Below are 22283 nucleotides of genomic sequence, written 5' to 3'. Positions count from 1 at the left end.
GGTCGGGACACAGCTTAGCTATCATATCTTCTGGGAATTCTTCCTCAGGATGTGAATAAGTACACCTTAAAAAAAGTCACAGGCAAATTTTACATCCTCCTCTTGGAGTTTCATAATGTTTATTATTAAATGTACACATTAATTCTGCAGTAAATATTAAACCTGCTTAATATTGACTCACAAGGTAGTTTTCAATCTTACTTGAGCATGAAACCCTTATGTTCTTATTTTGTGGACACCTATAGGCACCTCATAGAACCTACTCTGAGAATCACTAAACTACTCTAATTCTTTCATTCAGACGGAGGTCTCATTCAATGTTTTTATCTCCTTGTTTCAGCTAATTAAACTTAGTAGCTTTTTATTTTATTATCTTTGTTGACTGGGATAATCTGGGCAGTTCTGTTCCACATGTTGGCTGAGTCTGCAGTTATCTGTGGCTTGACTTGGCTAGAACACCCAAGATGGCCCACTCTAATGCCTCGATAAGGATGGATGTGAGGCCAAACTTAGCTTTGGATGCTGGAATGATCGGGCCTCTCTCTCTCCATCTAGTTTCAGGATCTCTAGCTCTTCACATGTGTTTACCATGTGATCTCCCCTTATGGTATCTTCATAGGGTAAGAAGATGACTTACATAGTGGCTCAGGGCTCCCAAATTATAAAATCAGAATATTCTAAGGCCTTCTTAAGGTTTAGGCACAGAACTGGTACAGTATCACTTTCATCACATTCTATTGGTTAAAGTGATCACAGGGCCAGCTCAGATTCAAGGGGAGCAGAAATAAACCACCTCTTCATGGTGGGGACAAAAAAATTGCAGTCATATTTAATCCACCACACTTCTCATGGGCTTTTGGCATCTTGTGAGATAAAGAATCTGTTCACTGACATTGGAAAAGTCCCCAGATAACTCAGGCTTCTTGGCACCACAGAGATGGCTGAGATCCATTGATGACTTTCCTGATATCCAAGATCAATGAGTTAGGCAAATGGCCAGTAGGACACAGATCCAACTTATCAAGTAGGGGGAAGTTTGAAAGACTCACAGCAGTGCTAATAATCTAAACCAGGGGGCCAAATCCACTCACTGTCTGTTTTTGTCAATAAAGTTTTATTGGATCACTGCCATCCCCATTCATTTATGTATTGTTTATAGCTGCTTTTGTGTGGTAAAGTCAGAACTGAATAGTTGTGACAGTGACAATCTGGTCTGCTAAGCCTAAAATATATACTATCTGGCCCTTCATATAAAGAGTTTGTCACTCCCTGGTCTAGACTGTATAAGCATTGCATTACTAAATGACAGTTACATTATCATGAGATGACTCTATCCATATATCTTAGTCAATTCCAGCTGCTGCAACAAATATACCATAGATTGGATGGCTTAAAAAGCAGAAATTTAATTTCGGTTTTGGAAGCTGGGTAGTCCAAGATCAAGGTGCTGGCTGATTCAGTTCCTGGCTCCATCCTCTTCCTCGTTTGCAGAAGGATTGTCTTCTTACTGTAGCCTTACATGACACAGAGAGAGATCATCTCTTTTGTGTCTTTTTTTATAAAGGCACTAATCCCATTCATGAGGGCCCTACCCTCATGATCTGATTGCCTTCCAAAGACTCCTACCTCTAAATACCATCACATTAGGAATTAAGGCTTCAACATGTGAATCTGGGGGGATATAAACATTCAGTTCATAGCATCATACATTCGGAAATGCAAAATATTAGCAAACTGTAAAGCACTTTCCATGGATACAAATATTGTTTTGTGTTGTCACATGCATCAGCAGTTCATTATTTGTCAATGCGGATTGTATTTTATTTTTTATCCATTCACCTGTTGATGGATATTTAAGTCATTTGCAGTTTTTGATCATTACAAATAAAGCCTCTGTGAACATTCATGTACAGCTTTTTGAAGAGAGATATGCTGTTATTTCTCTTGAGTAAATACCTAGAGCCAAAATGTCTGGATCATGTGATTGGTATATATTTAACTTCTTCAGAAACTGTCAAAATATTTTCCAAATATTTTACATTCCCATTAGCAGTTTATAAGAATTCTCCTTCTGCCACAGCCTTGTCAACACTTGGTGTGGTCAGTCCTTTAATTTTAACGATTGTAATAGGTATGTAGTGGTACCCTATTGTGGTTTTAACTTGCATTTCTCTAATGACTAATGATGTTGGGCATCTTTTCACATGCTGATTAGCTGTAAAGTATCTTTTGAGATACTTTGGCCTATAAAGTATCTGTTGAGAACTTTGGCCCATTTACAAAAATTGAGTTATTTCTTATTGTTGAGTTTTGAGAGTTCTTTAAATATTCTGGATAGAAATGTTTATCAGATATCTGATTTACAAATATTTTCTTCCAGTCTATGGCTTGTCTTTCATTCTCTTTTGATGAAGTTCAACATTTCCATTTTGTTTTCTTTCATGGATAATGCTTTTGTTGTCATATCTAAGAAATCCTTGCCTAATCCAAGGTCACAAATGTTTCCAAACAGTGGTGATAAGAATGGAGAGAAATGTACAGATTAAAGAATTATGTGAGAGTAAGGTCTACAGGACCCAGTTAAAGAGAAATAGGAATTAAGAATGATTCTCAATTTTTTGGCCTGGGCGCTTAGGTGATGTCATTCAAAGGTATAGGGAAAGATAATGGATTCAATGTGGCTATCTTGTGCTTGAGAGTTTGCAGGTACATAGTAAGTTTTTGGCATAACCTTGGTGCATAGTAATTGTTTGATTTTTAAAAATTAATAAATAAAGGAGTCAAATTTGTTAATTATTTCTTCAGCTATTTTTATCCTGAAGATGGAAAAGATAAGGAAAACTTCCTCTAAGGTCTAGAGAAGCCTGAATCAATTGATGCTCTGGTAAATTCACGTACTTCTATGGAGATTTGTCTAGAAATGAAACAATGTTATTATTCTTGAAATTTTGTTTTGTTCTAGACTCACTCATTGTATTAAGCAGATGGTAATAAACAATCCCCAAATCAGGGATTTAATATGATAAAAATTCACTCTCTTGAAACATTTCAAAGTTGGTCTAGTGGTTCCCCTTATCAGAGCTCCTGCTAGCTCAGTGATTTAAGCTCCTGCAATTTTATAAATCTGCTATCTTAGAGATGTGACTTCTGAGGGTGTCACATTAGGTGATAGGGCTGAAGAATTGGAATATGCCTAGAAGGAGATTAAATCACCTTTGCCCACATTCCATTGACCAGACAGAGTCACATGGTCTCAACCCAATGCAAAGAGGCTGTTAAATCCAACCCTGTGTCTGCCTAGGAATAGGAACTAGGATAGATGACCATCTAGTCAGTCTCTACAACAATTCAAAATCAAAGAGCTAGTTTTCAGGTAAGTGCTCAAATAACAAGTATACAATACCAATTGTCAACATTTGTGCTCCCATGCAGATTTATTGTTCAAAGAATGTATCATTTATTTTGTAATTCCAAAATAAGATCATACTAGTCTCTTCTACTCATTTAAGACACTTTGTTATTTGGATGCCAAAGGCTTGCTTAATTCTTCCAGAGAAATTCAAATCCTTATGCTAAAGATAATACTTAGTGGTTCTTTAATCCTGCATCAACTTTTAAAGTTTTGAAGCACTTTTCTCATTGCTATCGAGACTTAAGAAAAGTTTCGTCAGGATAGAATAATTACTGCACTGTATCTAGATAGGTCAGCCTTTCCAATACTTAGTGGTTCTTTAATCCTGCATCAGCTCTATGAGAATTTGCCACCATAACTACAGAGGAGAATTTGGCAAACTGAAACAGAGACCTTCAAGAGATGTAGAACTCAGATGTTTCAAGTTACAAAATCTCAAATGTCGTTGTTTAAAAAAAAAAAAAAACAGTCTTTTTAGGGATATCCTAATTAAATAACATCTGGCATAATACATAAGAATCCCTTATGTTCACATAATATCTTATGTACATGTATTATCTTATTTGATTATCATAGTCACCCTAATATATTCTCTTTATTTGTCATCATAGTACCCAGATTTTCTATGGGGAATGCTACTCTTCACCTACTCTCTCAAGTTCCTACTGTTTGAGTGGAGCTGATACCTCTCATTTATGGGACGGACATACAGCCTAGACCGGGCCAATAAAACTTCACATCTGCCTTATTGCAAGGAGTAATTCAGAGATAAACACAAATCCAAGTCATGCTAATCAGAGTCATTGCCAATCAATGATTTAACTACTGTTGTAACAGTTGAGAAACAGACCTTCTCTTTCTGAAGCTCGCTGGATATAAGCTGGAGTTTTTGGTGGCCATCTCACCCCATGAGCAGAACCTGCCTGAGAGTTGGATCTAACAGAAGAAAGCAGAGCCACGGCATCGAGAGTGACTGTCTTAGTCTGTTCGGACTGCTGTTGCAAAATACCATAAACTGGGTGGTGTATAAACAACAGAAATTTGTTTCTCTCAGTTCTGGAGGATGGGAAGTCCAAGATCAAGTTGCTTGGCAGACTGATGTCTGGTGAGAGCCTGCTTCCTAGTTCATAGATGTCATTTTCTTGCTGTGTCCTCACATGCAAGAAGGGGCAGGGGTGCTCTCTGTGGTCTCTTTTATTTATTTATTTATATTTTGGTCACGCCACACGGCCTGCGGGATCTTAGCTCCCCAACCAGGGATCGAACCCCAGGCCCACGCCAGTGAGAGTGCCAAGTTTTAACCACTGGACTGCGAGGGAATTCCCTGGGGCCTCTTTTAAAAGGCACTACCTTTTATCAGGTCACCTCATGACCTTCATGCCCTAATCACCTGCCAAAAGCCCCACCTCCAAATACCATCACACTGGGGATTAGGTTTCAACATATGAGTTCTGGGGGCGACACAAGCTTTCAGTCTATAGCAGTGACTGAGTCCTCAGTGATATTGTTTGAACCGGAATCCAGCCACACCAATGCAAGGCTACTCCTGGAGGGTCAATGCATTATTTTTGTTTCCTTTTGCCATTTTGAGCTGAGTATCTCTCATTTGCAGCTGAAAGAGTCCTATGCTTTTACTTGAGCTGTTACTACTTTCCCTATTTTATAGGAAAATAAACTGAGGTTTAGAGAGCTTAGGCAACTTAACTGGTAGGGCAAAAGGAAAATTGACTGAAAGGGCAATGCTCTAATTTTTTATTTAATTAAGATTCTTTTAAAGTTTTAAAGCACTTTTCTCTTTGCCATCAAGACTTAAGAAAAGTTTCGTCAGGATATAATAATTACTGCACTGTATCTAGATAGGTCAGCCTTTCCAATATTTATTGGCAGTTGTTGTGTAGCATTTTGTTATTATAAATATGAATGCTGAGTCATTCCCAAGAAGTAAATAGTAAATTTAAGCACTTTATGAGCCGTATGATGGATGTCTCTGCTTCTGTTCTGTACTGTACTTGAAATGAAATTTTATCTACAGTTGAGCCCCATGTCTGATCTAAAATCAACAGAGAAGGTTTGAAATACTCAAATGTGTGCCTCTTATGAAATCTAGTGGTTTTAGAAAAAAGCATGTATGTACTGTATACTTCAAAATAACTAAATAACAGTATTCTTAATGGGAAAAAAATCCCATTTTTTCCTGGAACTGTGAATGGAAAACTCAACTGCATACCATTCCAATTCAAGGATCGGTAATCTTAGACCATTGAAGAGTTCCTCTTTCCAAGGAATGTTTCTCTGTGTGGTTTCTAAACCTCCTGACTTTTTGCAAAAATTTAGCATACCCTGGGAAGCTTAAGAGAAACAGCAATATAAGAATATTACGGGTCTTCTTGAGTTTTCACGTTTGACGCATACTTCTTCCATTTTTATCTATCCTATTTAGTCACACTCTTTACTTCATTTGCTTTTACTTAATCTTCAGAACAAAACAGTGAGCTATCAGGTAGTCACAAGGATTTTCTCTTTCACAACAAATGTGAAGACAAAATTTGCTAGGCCTCAGCCATAGGTACTACAGAAACATGTGGACAGCCAAGTTGTTAGGAATCTGGTGTTCTGCTTTACTCTTTTAAAAGTCAATAGTTATAATTTCAGAGCGCTAGATTTAAGATTTTTCTTTTTATAATAATAATAATAGCAATAATTAACATTATAGAGTGTTACTTTGTAGTAATTAATATGCAAATAACGTTATGCACATTTTCTCCATCCTGACAATAGCCATTAATTTTATTTGAATTTCAAAGAAATTAAACAACTGTCTCAATTTAATCAACTAAAAAAAATAAAATAAAAATAAAAGTCAATAGTTATCATTTTAATCAAACTCTGTAGCATTCTATATGGTGTTTGTTTACCTTACTCAGATTGTTTCCTAATTGCCTGCTTCCTCCTGATGCCCTCTGAACAACATATGTGAATAAATAGCTCACACAGAGTCACAAACAGGGTAGAGAGGGAAGTTAAGTTTCCTTAGCTGTTAAATAGAAATACTAATGCCTTCCTCAGGGAATTTGTGCAGATTGAAAGGTTAAATGTTCTTTTCACCTTTACTGTTCAGTCCAAAAATAAGCACTGTAAATCTGTATGTGAATATAAGATATTAACGATAATTTAGCACCAGTTTTTTTAACTCCTCCCCTGACATAAAAATTATGGAAATACATTTAAAATCCAAGAACTAACAAACTACAGTCACCTATAAAACATAACCTCTGACAAATTAAAGTCAAGTTAGAACAAGAGTAATTGTACAGTTAAACTGTATTAGCTACCATATATATATACACACACACATACACATAGTTTCAATTTAAGTTTAGCCAAATAGAGAAATCAGATTTGAGAAAAGTCCCTGTCCAATAGATGAAGATGTTAGGAAGTGATTTCTGTGGCAGTGCTCTGATGACTCATCCCTCAACTACCATGGTTTCTTAATTAATTTGAGATATTTTAATTAGATTCTTCCTCATCGTCACTTTAGCCCGGCATCTCTGGGTGGGATCAATCCCTCCTCTCCCCCACCCTCACCATCCCCAACCCCAGCCCAGGCAGCAGCCAGTTAAATTTTTTTTTAATATAAATTTATTTATGTATTTATTTATTCATTCATTCATTCACTTATTCCTGGCTGCACTGGGTCTTCGCCGCTGCACGCGGGCTCCCTCCAGCCACGGCGAGCGGGGGTCACTCCCCACCTAGGTGTGCAAGCCTCTCACTGCAGTGGCCTCTCCTGTTGCGGAGCGCGGGCTCCAGGCGCACGGGCTTCAGCATTTGTGGCACGTGGTGTTTAGCAGTTGTGGCGCACGGGCCCAGCCGCTCCGCGGCATGTGGGATCCTCCCGGACCGGGGCCCGAACCCGCGTCCCCCGCATTGGCAGGCAGACTCCCGACCACTGTGCCACCAGGGAAGTCCCTGCCAGTTAAATTGCCACCAGGCAAAGCATTTCATCACCTAACCACAAGGAGAGTCAAGTGGCAATAGGACATAAATAAAACTTGTCTTTGCTACTTCGCATTTCAACTTCTTGGTCCTTATCCTCTGTCTCCTAACCCTCTCCTTATCCTTACCCAGATTCCTGCTCCCCTGCTCCCTTGAGTCTCATGTCTTCTCTGAGGTCCCCTCCCTGCCTCCTCTGAAGGCTCTCCCCCTCCAAGATGATCACTACTTTTTTCCAGTTTCCTTTTCCATCAAACTCACATTCTTTCAGACCTGCTGATCTCAGAGAAGTGTAAACAGAAAAACCAACTAATCAAGCCTAAAGTGTGAAAAGTTGCTTTTTCCTGCCTGGGATTTTGCATTTTAAGCATGTTAACCCATACTCATCTACAATTAGTGAAATCCCATGGAATTTAAAGGGGATTTTGGTTACAGGGTGGGGACATCTATGGCAACAGACTTCTTCATTCCCTTAACTTTCAACTCATTTGTGAAGCTTCCTCCCCCTTCGGTTAGGGCCAGTCTCTAAAGACTCTACATTTATTTCCCCAGAAAAGTCGCTTCCGGCTGCCATCTCAAGCTTGATGGCAAGAGTGCAGCGTTGTTCATGGAGCATGAAAGCAGCTTGCAGAGTCCTGCTGACTGGTATGAACCCACGAGGAAATAAAGTTTTTCATTCATGTGTGCACATACACACACACACACACACACACACATACACGCATATGCACACAAAGCAACACTTCTTCCTCATTCATGGGCAAACACAGTTTCAATTGCATTGGACACTTTTTCACCTTTTTGGTCTTAGAACATAGAAAAAAATACAGGTGTGACTGGTGATTAAATACTGAATTGTCAATTGACAAGTATAGAAGCTACAAACTTCAACTTCCTTGGCCTTTGATGAACTTACTCTCTGGAGGTCTTAGAGAATCTTGGGAAGAATGAGTGTTTTGTGTAAATTTTATTATTTTTGCTGAATATATGAAGTTGCAGTGATTCTGTCTAGGGCAGTGTTCATAAATTTTTGCAATGTATTATCTTTATTAATTGCTTTGCATAAACTTACATCGAATTTATTGGTAGAAATAAATTGCATTTATGGTTTATTTGATATTTTTTGTTTGCGCCCCTTGAACTCCAGGAACCAGGAAAATCAAAGTGTTCGAGGACCATAGAACCCCATATTCCCTCAGTCTGAGCACAGACCCATGAAGGGAGCAAGAAACGTACATTTGCTCTTTAGCTCTTGTTCTCAAGAGCTAAAAGTGAGGCGGGAGTTACTAAACTGTTTATGTGAAAAAAAATGATTTATGAGACAGGGCTTGAAAAAATAGTCTCAACATTCTTCCACATGTATAATCCACCTTTTGCCTCCACCATGCTACTAAGATACTTCACAGGCTGATTCACCACCTGACTTCCAATGGTCATGTTTTATGGCCTCATTTTAGTCCTTGTATCCCACACTTGACACATTCTCATATTGATCCTTCAATGCTGGAGTTCCCAGAGTTTCATCCACTGTCTACTGGGCTCACTCTTCTTCAGAGTTCTCAAAGTAGAGGCCCACAAACTGGATACAGTCCACAGATACTTTCAATTTGGGCTCAGTAGTATTTTAGGCAAATATAAGAAACAGGATTTGAAACCTGAACTTTTCATTTATTCATTTAGATTTTCCAGGTTCTTTTAAAACATGGAAAGATTTGACAACACTAGACCAACATTTGTGCATCATAGCTAATTAGTTGGAACTAAATAGAAGTTGCTGGCCATTTGCTCTCCGGTTACTATAGTCCTCACCACTCCCTACTTACTGAAATCTCTGGTCCACCCCCTAAACTCACTTCCATGAGTGAGTATTTGCAGCTACGCCTCATGAACTCCTCCTGTGGAGTCTTATCCTTACTTGTGGTTTGAACTACCTCACTCTAAAGTTCTAATCCAGAACACATTCTCAGACACCCTACAGTATCTCTGGTCCCCCCAGATGTACTGTAGGTTCCTCACTCTCGACGTGTCCAAAACCAAACAGATTTTTTTCTCAATTGCCCCCAAATTCGCTTCTCCTGTAGTCTCTATACAGTTAATAGTGTCACCGTCTGTAATGGTCAGTTGTATATGTCAACTTGTCTAGGCCATAGTAGCCAGTTATCAGATAAACACTAATCTAGGCCTTGCTTAGAAGGTATTTTGTAGATGTGGTTAACATCTACAGTTAGTTGACTTGAAGTCAAGGAGAATATCTTTATAATCTGAGTGAACCTCATCCAATCAGGTGCAAAGCGACATTGAGTCTTTCCTGAAGAAGAAGAAATTTGGCCTCAAGACAGCAGCATCAGCTTAGCTCCTGCCTGAGAGCTTTCAACCTGCCAACCTCCCCTACGTACTTCAGACGTGCCATCACCCACCATCCTACTGGCTCTGTTTCTCTGAAGAACCGTGGAATTGATGCCCCAGCCATTTCGACATCCATACTAAGAATCTAAAAGCCTTCCTCAACACTTTCTCCTCCATATAGCTTTCATCCAGTCATAGCCCTTTCCAATTATTTTTCAAAATAATTATCAGATCTGATTTCATATTTCTGTAACTTGGATCTTTTCCCTATTACTTAGACATCCAAGTCCAAACTCCTAAGTAGGGTACACATGGCTACTCATTTTCTGGTACCTGCCTACTTCTCCAGACTCATTTCTTACTGTGCTACCCGCTTCCCTGAGGCTGATGAGCTCAGCAGTGAGCCGGCTGTGTCTGGGTTTTAAAAGCTCGGGTCTGGTGTTTGCATTTGGTCCTCCTGTTGTTTGCACAGGGTATCTTCTGCTTTTCAACCTCTGGACTTTGACTTAGTTCCAGCTCCAGTCCCTGGGAAACCCAGTCTTTGACACATTCTGCTCCACTTGGCCAGTATCTGACTGACCAGGCCAATTCCATCTCCTACACGTAGGGGTGAGTTAGCAAATCAAACAAGGGGGAGGAATGGCTAGGTTAGAGCCAAGATTGAGGCGAGATAGGAGGCTGTGAGCTGAGTGGAGAAAGTGCCAGCAGCAAAGCAAAGAATTTGAGCCCACAGTTGGTGCAATGGGAAAACAAGACTAGGAGAGAAATATGCCAAACTATTGCTAGGGTGATCTGATTTACTGCTTCAAAGACCATGTTCATTTCATGCCCAGATGAAATATCTATATTACACATTATGACCCTTTTCCGACATAGGTGTAGGAAATGGACACTCTTAGGTACTCGAGTGGGAGTATAAATTAGAAAAATTTTTAAGAGGGCAACTTGACAAGTCCCTTAAATATTTTAAATGTGCATTCACTAGCAGCAAAATATTTTTTAAGGAAAGAAGGGGTTCAGCTTTATTATTTAATATTGCTCAAGATGTCCTACTTATGCAATAAGACAGACCCACACTCACCTATCTACTCTATTCCCAAGAGTAATAATTAATTTAATAATAAATACATAAAACTCATATGAAGAAAACTATAATTTCATTGATGTTTATATGAGGGCTAAAAACATCTCTCTTTGATGATGCTAGTATTCTTATATATAGAAAACCCAAAGAAATAACTGATAGTTTCACATTAGAGTTCAGTAAGGCGGTTAGAAAGAAGGTAAATATATAGAATTAATTATATACATCAGCAATACTACTTAGAAAAAAGAATGAGGAAAAGGAAGCAGTTCAAATAGGTAAATGACAGGTAGATTAATCAATAAATAATTTGGGAAAATTTGCTAGCCAAGAAAAATTATATTCTTTCTTCATACAACACACACACAATCCAGATGGTTTAAATATGCAAATAAAGAATATAATAATATAATAAAATATGGGAGCACCAAAACAAAATATAGCACTAAAACAAAACTCTTTCACGGTGTAGAAAAGCCTATTGTGACACTCAGGAAAAAATCCAAAAAGTGAAAAGGAAAATATTGACAGTTGATTGCATAAATTTAGAAACTTAAATACCATAGAAAACTTGGCCAGTATATAACAGACTAAGAGGAAATACTTGTGATGCATTTGAAAGGTTGAATATTTTTGTTATAAAGCGTGCCTACACATGGGAAAAGAATCTAAAAAAAAAAAAAAAGAGTGGCTATATGTATATGTATAACTGATTTACTTTGCTGTACACCTGAAACTAACACAGCAACATCGTAAATCAACTATACTCCAATTAAAAAAAAAAAAGAGTGCCTACATATCAGTAAGTCAAACACTCATTAGGAAATAAGCAAAGAAAATGAAAAGGTAATTCACAGGAGAGACTTATAAATGAAGAACAAACGCAGGAGAAGTTGACCAACATCACTAAATAAAATACATACAAATTCAAACAAAGCAAAACATAATCTAATACCTATTAGGGTGACAAAGATTAAAAAGATTTCTAATCAATGTGGAAGACAAGAAACACCTCAAGAGAAGAATGAGCAAAGAAAAAAAACCAATTTTTGTATATCAGATTAACAGAGATGAAAAAGATAGACATAATGAAGCAGAACAGAGTGATTAATTTGTGTTTGTTCTTCCTGTAAGCATGTTCTACCCCCATTCCAGCCTTTCTATTTTCTTATCTCATGGATTTTTCCAGATTTGCCAGACAAAATCTCCCTGGCTCTCCCTGTCATTTGTACATAACTGAACTTATTGACCAAATTGTCTGGTTTCATAGAGAGGTGGGGAGAAAGTGGTAAGAGAGATGGAGACAGGGATCGAAGAAAACAGAGGGTGATTTACAGGGAAAGAGAAAGTTGAGGTTCAAAGGGTCATGAGGGCGGCAGGACTTGAGCCCCCTGCCCCCCACCCCGGGGTGGGGGCAGCACCCTCCCTTCGGAGTCTGGAAACCAGCTCTAGGTTTACAGCTTTTTAAAGTTCCCCAAGTATGGCGTGGAAACGGCAGAGTCATCAGATGCCAAGGGATAGTGAGGCCCTGGAGAATAAGCACGGCTGTTGCAGCCCTGTGGACAGAAGGCTTTGGGGATCTCTCTGCTGCACTGGAATAGCTTTAAGAATCCCCAGATTTTGCAAGACCTTGTGGCTTAGGGTGGGGGACAGGTTTGGAGGAGATCCCCAGTTACAGCTGTAATTTAATCCCTTTTCCCACGTCAACAGGATAGACCACCAAGTCTAATTTAAGTTTTGTTTTGTTTTGTTTTTAAGTAAATAAGGGAATATGACATTTCTTGTGCACCAAGGCTTGGTGGCTTAGTTGCAACATTGTTATCCAGCATGTGGAAGAACAGGCACCGCCAGAAAATAAGCATAACTATTCAGGAGGACTGTTTGTTAATACGTGTTAAAGTGTAAAATGAGCGTTTTTTTCACTAGCAATCTTAATCCCAGGACTTTACACTAAAGAACTGTATTTATTGAGCAAAGCGAATAGATATACTGCAAAATTGCTTATAATGGCGAAAAGAATTTGGAAAATTCTGCTTGCCTATCAGTAGGAAACGGCTTAAATAAATTGTGAAATAAACCAGGGTACATACATACAATGGACTATTCTGAAGCATTAAAAGTGATTATGTGCTCAAAACATTAGTCATTAAGGAAATACAAATCAAAACCACAATGAGATGCCACTTCATATCCACTAGGCTAAGTATAATTTAAAAAAAGAAAGAAAATGACAAGTGTTCGTGAGGATGTGGAGAAATTGGAATCCTCATACATTGCTAGTGGGAAGGTAAAATGGTGCAGCCACTGTGGAAAACAGTTTGGCAGTTCCTCAAAAACTTAAACATAGAATAATCATACCACCCAGCAATTCCACTCTTGGTTATATATCCAAATGAATTGAAAACATATGTCTACACAACAACTTGTACATGTATGTTTGTAGCAGCATTATTCATAATAACCAAAAAGTGGAAACAATTGGAATATAGATGAATGGGTAAACAGAAGTGGTGTATCCATGCAATGAAACATTATGTAATGATAAAAGGGAATGAAGTACTGATACAACCATAAAAAGGAACAAAGTACTGTGATGGTTAATATTTTGTGTCAGCTTGACTGGGCTAAGGGATGCCCAGATAGTTGATAAAACATTATTTCTAGATATGTCTGTGGGAGTGTCTCTGGAAGAGAATCAATAGACTGAGAAAGAAGATCTGCCCTCCCCACTGTGGATGGGCATCATCCAATCCAATCCAATCCAATCCACTGAGGGCTCAAATAGAACAAAAAGGCAGAGGAAGGGTAAGAGTTACATTGTGTGGTTCTTGTAAAGACTGAGAAAATGCGCATTAAAAGATCCAGATTGAAAAAAAGAGTGAGAGAGAGGGAGAGAGAGATGGGACATTCACCTCTCCTGCCCTACGACATTGGAGCTCTTGGTTCTCCAGCCTTCAGACTCTGGGACTTACATCAACAGATCCAAGTTCTCAGGCTTTTGACTTCAGACTGGGAGTTACATCACTGACTCCCCTAGTTCTCAGGCCTACAGACTCTGACTGAATTATACCACCAGCTTTCCTGGTTCTGGGGTTCCAAACTGTGGGACTTCTTGGCCTCCATAATTGCATGAGCCAATTCCTATAATGTCTCCTTCTATCTATATCCTTATATATCCTACTAGTTCTGTTTCTCTGAGGAACCCTGACTAATACAGGTACTGCTACTGATACCTTTCTCCACATGAGTTACATTCACAGGTTCCTGGTGGACATACCTCTGTGGAGGCACCAATCAACACACTACAGACATGTAGCAAAATATCTCAAAAGAAATCCTTGAAGGGTGTGATTTCAAGCATTATTAGTTTTTCATATACTTAACTGTATTTTTAAAATAAGGAACATGCACTATTTTCCCAAAACCAGTAGAAAAAAAAGAATTGTTAACAACTAGAGTTTGCTGGGGTGTAGAGAATTGAGATTTTCATGTACCATTGGTATAATTGTAAATTGGTAGAGCCTTTTAGAGGGCAATTTGACAATTCAATTTCTAGGAATTTATCCTGTGGGAGTAGTTATACCCTTGTGCAAAGTTATATAGGCTCAATGATGTCCATTAGAGCATTGTTTGTGATGGCAGAAAAGTTTTAAAAATTACTTTTTGTGGTCTATTTCCCCTAGGCAAAATTTCCTTATGGACCTAGAGCAAGAAAGAGTAAATAGTTCTATATTATGCAGCCATTAAAAATAAAGGAGAGGGGTTGTTTTCTGTATAATGACAAGGATTAAGAGCCACAATACATTGTTAAATAAAAATAGCAAGTTAAAAGCACTATGTATAGTGTGATCTCATTTAAAATTACTGTTTTTATACACTCCAGAGAAAAATTCCAAAGGATGTATACCAATTGGATAGCAACAATTATCTTTGAGGGATGGTATTACAGAATTTTTACTTCCCGTTTTATGCATTTCTACATTGTAGGAATATTTTACAATTAGCATCTATTATTTCCATTATAAGAAGGAAAACAATGTAGGTTTTTTTTTTTTTTTTAAGAAAGAAAGAAAAATCCCACAGAGAGCAGCCTTGTTGCAGGGCTGGGTCTTGGGCCAAGATTTAGACTCTGCTGCACAGCAGTGGACAGGACCTTACTCAGCTGGAGCTTGTGAATAGCTTGATTGACGTTCTCTGCCTGGGCTGGGCTTTCATGCATCTGGCATGGCTCAGCTGGGAACCCCCTTGAAATTTCCATGAAAGGGCCTCTCCTGCTGTGTGTGTGATATTGACCATTTCTTAGTTTTCTGCACAGAGAGCCAAGAATGCCACCAGCAGTGGAACCAAGCTCTACTCAGCTCATTACTTCTTAGCTGTGTGACCTCAAGTAAGTTATTTAACCTCTCTAGGCTGCCTACCTCAAAGGTCGATTTTGAAAATGAAGTTAAAAAACATGTAAGATATCTTCATAGATGTTGCAACATAGTAGGTGTGTAATAAATGTCAATTCACACCCCCACCAACTCCGCCACTCAATGGGAGCCCTACCATCCTCTTGGTGGCATTTTATAAATGGGAGAAGGAACAATTTTGGGTTGTCACCACAATGAAGAAGCTACTGACTTTGACTAGATCTGTAGGCAGGGTCCAGGAATGCTAGATGTCCTGGAATACAAGAGACAGTCCAGACAATAAAAATTTATCTAGAATCCTACAAAACTTGTCATTGTTCCACAAGGTATTCATATAAGTTAAAAACCTATTTATATTACCTGAGTCTAGAAGCTAATTCTATTTTATATAACAACACTACATTTCCCAGGGGGAAGATCGTATTTTGTTTTGTTTGGACTTTACCACTGTTTTTGATCATATTCTGACAGTAGCACCACTTATGTATGCTATTTCAGTCTCCAAATAAAACACACCTCTAACCATCTGCCTTTATAGTTGTCACAAGTAGGTTTGGTACATAGGTACAGTCATCTCACTACAGTGTTATGTCTTCTAGAATGCTCATTCCTATGCATTTACATAATGAAATCCATGCTAATCTATTATGAATTATTTTTCTCCTATTTCTCTTTTATATAAGTTTGTACATTCTTTTTAATTTTTTAGGAAACTTTGTGTATATAGGTTACATTATTCTTGGCTTTTACTTTGGAATCATAAAGGTAGCATTACAAAATAGTTATTACAAAAAGAAGACATGACAGAGTCTAGAAGATCATAAATTTTTTCAATTGCAGCCAAAAACCTGGAAGAGAATATCTCTCCGGTGAAGTAGGGTAGGTTCAACAATTGCATGCTTTCAATTGTAGAATAGTGACATTGACAAAAACTCAAGTATCTCACTGTCTGCATTTCCACAGGGCTTATAAGCATTCAAGATAACAGCCAACATTGATCCTCTGGAGCCAGAACCAGGGAGGCAACAGGGCCCAGAATAACACTTACGAGAAAAGGTTCTGTCCAGTTCGAGAAATCAAATAATCTTGCTGTCCTTTGTCAAACTGGAAGGCAAGAGATACATCATGATCCTATAGAGAAAGTGAAAGGCAAGAAGCAGAGATGCAAGTACACTAAGAAGGGGCAAGGTGGAGACAGGTGTTGGCAGGTAGTGGACAAAGTAATAAGTTGGATGGGAGTAGGGTGAGGAGTGTGGAGCTCTTTTTTGGCCACAGCATCTCTTTAATATGGGGACTGGGCTCCAGCTGGGCACCTTGATTTGCATGATTCCACTGAACAGTGAATCTTTGTTACATGGCTTCTTAAAGGTGTCATCCAGCATCTGAAAGACAAGAATTAACACATCTGACTTCCTCAGTGGGCCAGATGCTAATGGGCCAGAAGATGGAGGAAAAGCATCAAAAATTGCCAATAAATAAATTGCTATTTATATTTTGGAATACTCTGTGTTACTTTTATTTTAGTTTATATCTGCTGGTGATGGAAGGTCTTCCTTCACAAAGTCACTGAGAACATCAGCATAGGAAGAACCATGGTAAGCTTGGTCTAGACTTAATAAGGATAAAGTGTACGTTTTGTTTGGAACTGCGGGCATACTGCTGGATAAGGGCAGGTCCCTCGCTGTCCTCACACCAAGCATCCTGAATGGAAGAGCATTAAACTCTTGGAGCAGTAGGTGGGAAGTCTCCAAGCTCTGCTCCAGGAAATCTCACCTTGTCGTGATGGGCAGTATAGATTAAAGTCAGGCAGGACTAATGGCAGAGAGACCAACCAGGTTTCAACAATCCAATCACTATGTGAAAAAGGCATCTACTTGGTGGCTCTGTGAGTATGGAAAGGAAAGGGTATTAGAGAGACCATGAGGTAAGAGAGAGAATCTAGAAGGCAAGTGAGAGAGAAGAATCTCCATCCTTGGACATGCTGGTTGAAAACGCCAGTTAGCCTTGCCCCACTGCAGAAACTGTGGGGATCAGGCGAAACCAACTGAAATGTCAGCACAAGTATCAATATTTGCCTCTATTAGTAATGTGAGTACTAAGTTACCAGTCCTCATAATAAATACAACACAGAGCATGGAGACCATGAGATGGTACTTGTGAAAGCAGTTGTTTTCTTGGAAGACTTGACTTCGGTGCTGTTAAAAAACAAAGCTAGAGGGGCTTCCCTGGTGGCGCAGTGGTTGAGAGTCTGCATGCCAATGCAGAGGACACGAGTTCGAGCCCTGGTCTGGGAGGATCCCACATGCCGCGGAGCAACTGGGCCCGTGAGCCACAACTGCTGAGCCTGCGCGTCTGGAGCCTGTGCTCCGCAACGAGAGGCCGCGATAGTGAGAGGCCCGCGCACCGCGATGAAGAGTGGCCCCCGCTCGCTGCAACTGGAGAAAGCCCTTGCATAGAAACAAAGACCCAACACAGCCAAAAATAATAAATAAATTAATTTATTAAAAAAAAAAAAACAAAGCTAGACAGCTCAGTTGTTATTTGGCCGATAAGATTTATTTATCTTGCTTATATGAAGTAATAGTTAACAACCTTAATAGTTTTAAATAGCCCTGAACAGTTCTCTGTCTGAGAAAAGTTAGTCAGCTCATATATAGGTAGGTATGATGGTGTCTCAATATAAATTAATTAGTACACAGAACCACAGACAAATCATTTGTTTTCTCCACTTTCTCCACGATGGCACACCAGCTCCTCCACCTTTTACCACTGGTTAACACCGGCCCGGGAGAATCCAAAGGAATACATTCATTGCAGGGTTCTTTTCTACATACCTAGATGCCTATGTGGAAAACTTACAAAGAAATACTAATAGAGAATAATAAAGAATAAGCCGATTTCAGGACTCGAGTGGGTGAGATGCCTTGAAACTTGGTTTCAGTACTAATTTTAAGAAACAGACAATTGAGAAGCATGGCAAGTTCCTGAACTAGGTAGGGACAATTAAAATGGTGTTTTAACATTTAATTATAGTTATTGTTTAAGGTAAAAGCGGGAGGGAAAAGACCAGAAGGCTTTACGGGAGCTTGCAGGAGGAAGAGTCGTCGTGATCCATTCAGGCTGCTATAACAAACAACCGCAGATGCAGTAGCTTATAAGCAGCAGAAATTTACTCACAGTTCTTGAGGCTGGAGGTCCAAGACCAGCATGATAGGGTGAGGTCCTCTTCCAGGTCCCAGACTTCTTTCATCTTCCCATGGTGGAGGGTCTAGGGAGCTCCGTGGGATCTCTTTTGTAAGAGCACTATCCCAATCATGAGGGCTTCACTCTCACTACGTAATCACCTCCAAGGTCCCCATCTACTGATACCATCATCTTTAGGGCTTAGGATTTCAACATAAGAGTTTTGAGAGTACACAGACACTCAGATCATGGCATTCTGAGTGTGTTTTCTGTCATGCACTGTATAGCTGTATCATGTTAGGTGGAATTATGATCCTGTTACTGTCCTTACTTGAAAGTTAAGTTGAAGGAGATGCATATGGGTACCAAGCTGATAAGAGTAGACTCGTGATGGCCAGTTTTATGCATCAACTTGACTGGGCGAAGGGATGCCCAAATTGCTGGTAAAATATCATTTCCGGGTGGGTCTATGAGGTGTTTCTGGTAGAGACTAGCATTTGGTTCAGTAGATTGAGTAAAGAGATCCATTCTCACCAATGTGGAGGGCATCATTCAATTCATTATGGGTGCAGATGGGACAAAAAGACAAAGGAAGGGTGAATTCCTTCTCTCTTCTTGAGCAGGGACACCCATCTTTTCCTGCCCTTGGATATTGGAGCTCCTGGCTCTTGGGCCTTCAGACTCCAGGGCTCACAGCAACAGCCTCCCTGGTTCTCAGGCTTTCAGACTGAGACTGAATTCCACCCCCAGCTTTCCTGGTACGTCTGCCTGCAGATGGCAGATTATGAGACTTGTCAGCCTCCATAGTCACATAAGTCAATTCCTATAATAAATCTCCTCTTCGATCTATCTCTCTATCTCTCTATCTATTCACCCATCTAACATCTATCTATCAATCATCTATCTATCTATCCTGTTGATTCTGTTTCTCTGGAGATCCCTAACAATCATCATAGCAAATAAAATGGAAAACAGGTGGAGTTTCAGATTTTTTTAGTGCCTGGAAAAAGGGAAAAGAAAAAGTGGCTATAAAAGATGTTTTAGATAATGTGGGTACTATAATTTGAAGCTATGCCACGTGTGAGAATGAGGAACTGGATGAGAGATGTGAGGAAATAGGTGCTACCACAGAAGAACAGATTAAACAGCAAGGCCAGTAATTAGCATTAAGGCCAGTAATTAGCATTACGGTCAGTACAGGGCAACTAAATTTAGAGATGCAAGGCCACTAGATTTAACCCAGAAGAAATCACTGTTAATCTCAAGTGGATACCCAATTAAAGGATAGTGCAAAAGGAGGGGGAAAATGCTAATAGAAAGCAAGGGAATAATGAAATTACAAAGAGGGATAGGGGGTGGGAGAAAGAAAGCAACAACATGTGTCTGGACCTCAGAAATATGGAAGTTGAAAGATAAATTTGAAAAGCGTGAGTGAAAGTCAGAACGTTCTGGTAGTTTTAGAATTCCTGCTACTTTTTATTGCTCTATGAAGTATGAATTGTGGAGCCTTAAAATTGTTTTGAACATAGCATAATAGATGGGGGAGAGCACGGTTTCAGCACACAGCACCTCTGTCTTGTCATCCATCCATGAGAAGGACAAAGGCAGTGCCTGAACACAGGGGAGCGGGAGAAGCCGGTAGACGAAAGACGGATACAGTAACGGGAATAATGATTAAAGAAACAGAGGAAATAAGTGTGGGGAGGGAATAAACATCTATTTCCTGATAGGAACCAGATGCTCTAAATACATTATCTCATTCAACCTTCACCACAGCCCCGAGGAGTACGCGTCACCACGACCCGTTTAGGATCGAAGAAGCAGGAGGTTAAGCAACTGGTCCAAGAACATACAGCTACATGGAAGCTGAGACTGTGTTCAGAGTCTCCTATCACAACACTCGTCTCCTCGATACGACAAAAAAAAAAAAAAAAGGCATTTGTAGAGTCGAAGAAACAAAAGGAGAAAAACTGAAGCTGAAAATTATTAAGTAGAAAAAGTCCTAGAGAGGTGATGTTAAAAACATTCTCACAAGCCATGGTCAAAGTCAAGTCAAGGGTCACAGTCATGGAACAGTTGTGGAAAATGCCCCTGAACTATTAAGGAAATAGTAACTATTTACGAAAATGTAATTTCACATATGGAGTGGTGGGAAGAGACTTGGATAATCAACCGAGACATAGTATGAAAATTGTAAATAATGAGGAGACTGTCATGTTTCCTCTGGCAGAAAAATACGGCCAGATTGTGGCAACAGTTCAAGAATTTTATGAAGGAGAGACCCCCCCCGGAGAAGAGTCATCTTTCCTCTCCCTTTCCCCAGTCCCTTCTACGAGCCAGACCTTTCTCAGAAACTCTTGATTTGGGGAAATAAAACCGGCAGGAAATTCAGTGTTTGCTCCTGGCAGCACTGCCTTTCTTTTCAGGCCGCCCCCCTACATTTCCCATTTGATTCATCTATTATAATATGTATCCACATCTCATAGCCTCCATAACTAAAAGAACTACTAGCTATTAGCAAAAAAGTATCTCCTTCACAAGCGATTTTCTTAAACGTCATTACTTTAAGTCCACGTAGAATAAATAAATCAATAAAATGTAAAATGTCTCTTTCCTGGACAAAACATTTCTGAAAATTGTTTATTTCATGAGAAATGCATGACAGATGGTGTGAGGAGTGGTGAGGCATTCAAAACAGTACAAAGTTTCCTACTGTTCTGTCAGATGTTTCCACTCTCTGTTCCATCCATTAAACGCTGACTGACTTTTCCTCCACAAACTTCAGTTTGACTTTTTAAAAACAAATAATGCTTCTGGTATTCATTTAAGATTTTATTACACTGTTACTGGAAACCTCCATCTGAAATGGAACCTTCACGTGACACAGAACAAGTGGTTGGAAGCATCCATTCTCACATAAATGTCACAACACAGAGAATATGATGCTCGTTGCTCAAGGAGCGTTGATTAAATTACCTATGATCGCCGAAATTATTAAATTCAATGTGTAGCGTGATACATAAGTAGTTGTTAAATTTGTTTAGTTAAAGAAAATTACTGTTAAGATTTTAAACGTCCCATCTGTCAGTAACTGATTTGTTAAAACAATACCATAGAAAATTATGTTACCTCAAGGATAGTTCTATTTGGCTACATTTGGGTAAACGATGACTGGTATTCCCCTTGAGGTCCACTCTACTTTATGGCTGTGAATTGATAAATACATGAAATTGAAGTATTTGCACGCCCACTGGCACACGTGTGCATACAAACACAACTTCCAACAAGATATTGTTTAAATATGGTCCTACATGACCCAGATGTTCCAAGCCTACTACATGATTCTCCCTCATTCAGTTTGTTTCATTCATTCTCCTTTTATGAATCTTTCGAAAAACAATTTTGGATCGAAAGGAACAATGAGCTTCTAGAAGAAAACTTGTAGAGATGTGGATGATAATGTTTTCAGTGGGCCTTCCAGATGACAAGTGTGTCACCTTTTTGTTCTTCCTGCTGAGTCAGATCCTTTATTGAATCAAGTGACTTGGTATGTGCTGATCTATGGTCAAAACCTAGATTTTTATCACATTTATATAAAAAAGACCATAATCTCTAAAAAGAAACAAGAAAAAAGGAAAGATATTTGGATGAAATACCCCAATTAAAGGCCAAAAACTTTTCAGCAAAACCATATCTGCTGAAAATTAGAAGAACGTTTTCAAAGTCATTCTGGAAATAAATTGACTCTACTTGGCAACCTTCACGAAATGGAAAGTACTGCAGTGTCTCCTGCCAGTTTTCTTGTGTGCAACTGACCAGTGCTAAATAAGAAACAAGCCCCAAACTCCTT

The 22283-nt window shown here is 39.1% G+C and overlaps 1 protein-coding gene and 1 long non-coding RNA gene across 3 annotated transcripts in view; both read left to right on the top strand.

Annotated features, from left to right (window-relative positions):
- LOC309634927 (uncharacterized protein) overlaps positions 1-13394 on the top strand; it is a gene marked incomplete at its 5' end in the record, with an annotated part of 34392 nt that extends 20998 nt beyond the window's left edge. The window contains one exon of one of the 2 annotated variants that reach the window (XM_082405566.1): positions 7961-13394. Of the gene's footprint in view, positions 1-4023 lie in introns of both variants that reach the window. The other variant, XM_082405565.1, reaches the window with a different exon arrangement.
- The window catches only part of LOC309634953, a 738917-nt gene that overhangs the window by 338870 nt on the left and 377764 nt on the right, over positions 1-22283 (top strand). The gene's annotated exons all lie outside the window — the stretch shown is intronic.

This window comes from Balaenoptera borealis, assembly GCF_965194805.1.
Source record: "Balaenoptera borealis genome assembly, chromosome: 9".
Classification (NCBI taxonomy): Eukaryota; Metazoa; Chordata; class Mammalia; order Artiodactyla; family Balaenopteridae; genus Balaenoptera; species Balaenoptera borealis.
This window is presented reverse-complemented; position numbering and strand designations above follow the sequence as displayed.